The sequence below is a fragment of the Otolemur garnettii genome, unplaced genomic scaffold (assembly GCF_000181295.1).
Source record: "Otolemur garnettii isolate 467f Iridium unplaced genomic scaffold, OtoGar3 scaffold00161, whole genome shotgun sequence".
NCBI classification, from domain to species: Eukaryota; Metazoa; Chordata; class Mammalia; order Primates; family Galagidae; genus Otolemur; species Otolemur garnettii.
The window spans coordinates 550,897-554,355 of NW_003852556.1; the positions used below are offsets into that span (position 1 = coordinate 550,897).

At 44.6% G+C, this 3,459-nt stretch overlaps 1 protein-coding gene across 1 annotated transcript in view; it reads left to right on the forward strand.

The window, feature by feature from the left end:
- DCUN1D2 (defective in cullin neddylation 1 domain containing 2) overlaps window positions 1-3,459 on the forward strand; it is a 37,759-nt gene that overhangs the window by 16,378 nt on the left and 17,922 nt on the right. The window lies entirely within an intron of this gene.

The window sequence follows — 3,459 nt, forward strand, 5'->3', positions numbered from 1 at the left end:
AAAAAAAAAAAAAAAAAAAGAATAGAAAGGACAATCCTTAACCTGACAAAAGAAAATCTTTACAACAAACATTATACTTACTGGAATTGTAAGGCATGTTCTCTTTGACGTGAGGGAATCAAAACCCAAATGCCTATTTTTCCAACATTGAATAGATCATAGCAGGTCCAATCTACAGATAAAATGTTAGAAGTGAGGTTAGCCAGATCATGGGATCCAAAGCCAGTAAACAAAAATTAAATTTCACGACACCAAATACAACAATACCACAAAATACTTTAAAGATATATGTCATATTCAGTATCATCAAAGATACAGGGTGGCCCCTGTGGCTCAAAGGAGTAGGGTACCAACCCCATATACTGGAGGTGGTAGGTTCAAAACTGGCCCCAGCCAAAAACGGCAAAAAAAAATGTTGGTGGGAGCTGAGAAAGAAGGCCTGAACAAGTGAGAAACGTACCTCAGTCACAATATTTTATCTCTAAGTTTATAAATTTAATGTGATCTTAATTAAAAATCCTGATAGACAATGAGTTTATGTGTGCAAAATTGGACAAGCCAATTTGAAATTTATATGAAAATGTGCAGCCAAAAATAGCCATTGGGTGGCGCCTGTGGCTCAGTGGGTAGGGCACCAGCCCCATATACCAAGGGTAGTGGGTTCGAACCCAGCCCCAGCCAAACCGCAAAAACAACAAAAAAATACCCAGGTGCCTGTAGTCTCAGCTACTTGGGAGGCTGAGGCAAAAGAATCGCCTAAGCCGAGGACTTGGAGGTTGCTGTGAGCTGTGTGATGCCACAGCACTCTACCAAGGGCGATAAAGTGAGACTCTCTCTGAAAACAAAACAAAAACAAAAATAGCCACTTAAAGAAGAAGGTGGTACTGAGTGCCAGAGTAGATAAATGGACCAGTAGAACAAAATGGAGAGCTCAAAAGCAATGTAAATGGAAGCATTTGATTTGTGACAACAGCAAACAGGAGTCCTAGGAAAATTAGTCATACAGAACAAAGTAATACTGATCTGCATTTCACACCATACATAAAATTAGTTTCAAGTGAATTGTATATTTTAATACCAAAGGCAAAAGCTAAAATCATGTAGAAAATACTATGGGAAGAAAATCTTTTTATGACCATGCAGTAGGGTAGGTTTCAAAACACCACAAAACATACACACTCTCTCTCTAAAGGAAAAGACTGGTAGAATGAATTATAGTAAAAATCAGAACCTCTAGTCATTAAGAAACACCGTAAAGGAAGTAGAAAAGCAATCCACATTCTGGATGAGAGTTCTTTAAAAATAGCTAACAGAGGCTCGGCGCCTATAGCTCAAGTGGCTAAGGCGCCAGCCACATACACCTAAGGTGGCGGGTTCGAATCCAGCCCGGGCCCACCAAACAACAATGATGGCTGCAACCAAAAAATAGCCGGGTGTTGTGGCGGGTGCCTGTGGTCCCAACTACTTGGGAGGCGGAGGCAGGAGACTCGCTTGAGCCCAGGAGTTGGAGGTTGCTGTGAGCTGTGATGCAACAGCACTCTACCCAGGGGGACAGCTTGAGGCTCTGTCTCAAAAAAACACCTAACAGAATTGTGTCTCTCTAGTCTAAAAAGAATTCCTATAAGACAATAAAAGAAAGCTTAATTGAAAAATGCACAAGAGAGTTGAACAAGCACCTCACAAAAGAGGATAACCAGATGCTAGGGAAAATCTAAGAAGGTATTCTATCAGAACCACAGGGAAATAGAACCTCACAACAGAACCTATCCTCAGGAATGGCTAAAATAACACACAACAGAAATGTTAGTGCAGATGTGGGCAGTCAGTGCTCTCGGGCACTGTCATAACATGAGTTGTCAACCAGTCTTCTCAGGGGGGCCTTGAGCTTTCACAAGGATGCTGGTGTGCATACAGAAACATTGACAGCATTACCGGTAACCAGAAAACTAGCAACAACCAGAGTGTTCTCCAACAGTAGGATCCCCAAATTATAAAATAGGGATATTACAGTTGTGTCTGGGAGATAAGATGAACCGGCTGGAGCTATGCAAACCATAGGAATGAACCACACATTCACGATAAAGGCAAAAAATAAAGACAGACAGGAAATGAGACTCACTGAGGTCCCATTCGTATCAAGCTCAAAAGCATGTGAAGGGAGCCCCTGCAGGGGAGTGCGGCTGCTCTGCTCCCTGGGGGGCTTCAGGGCAGGCTGTGGATAGCGTGTGGGCTCACACTCATCCATTCCCGTCCTGTGCACTTAGTGACCGGGATGCTGTCTGAGCTCTGCATCGTGGTGCAGGAGTCACTGAGGCTGCAGGGCAGGGCTCACGCCCCAGGCTGCAGCTTGCGCAGCTGTGACACAGTGGTGAGCACCTATGTATGCAAGCATCTAGAAAGGCAGTGCCCTGTGCCACCATGCTGCAATGGCTACCATGGCAGAGCTGCCACCAGGCAATGGGGATGTGTCTGGAGCCACTGTCAACACATGTGCTCCACTGTGACCTACATGTCATGCACGGCGCGTGGCTGACTATGGGTCTGCATTTGTGCTTCTCTGGGTAGTTCATGGGCTTTTCTGTCCACTCCAGGGCTTTCCTCAGCTTTCTTTCCTTAGGTTGTTTGTATTCTATTCCTTGCTGTGAGTTCAGAATTAAAGATTTTGTTTCACTATTTTAGATTTCTGTCTTAAAAACCATTTATGTTTTTAAAGGTTATTGACTTTTTAGAAGAAAATCCCATTTTAAAATAATATAGAGGTTCAGCACCGATAGCTCAAGCAGCTAAGGCGCCAGCCACATACACTGGAGCTGGCGGGTTTGAATCCAGCCCAGGCCCACCAAACAATGACAACTACAACCAAAAAATAGCCGGGCACCTGTAGTCCCAGCTCCTTGGGAGGCTGAGGCCAGAGGACCACTTAAGCCCAAGAGTTTGAGGTTGCTATGAGCAGTGACACCACGCACTCTACCTAGGGTGACAGCTTGAGACTCTGTCTCAAAATAAATAAATAAATAAAATAATATAGAACCGTGTTTTATAATAGTTGGATATTTAAAATCTAACCTGCTGTAATGAGGCCCCTAATACAGCAGCTTGACTAATATGGGCTCGTTTTCCTCTCGAGTCACTGTGCAGAGGTGGCCATGGTCCAAGCTAGCAGGCAGCTCCGGTCCACAAGTCCTTCCATCCTGTCACTGTGTCCTCCTTGAGTATTGTGGAGGCCACCGCATGGCCACAGTGCAGAGTTTGGCCACACTGTCATTTCCAACTCACAAAGGGAGGGCAAACCATCTTGGTTTTGGAGTTTTTAGTGACAGTTGTATTGAGAAATAATTCACAAGGTCCCCCATTCACAGTCTACAACCCAGGGCTGCAGCTTACTCAGATCCATGCAGCTGTGTTCACAGTCCATCTCAGAGCAGATGGAGGCTGCCCACTGTAACTCACTCACGGTCC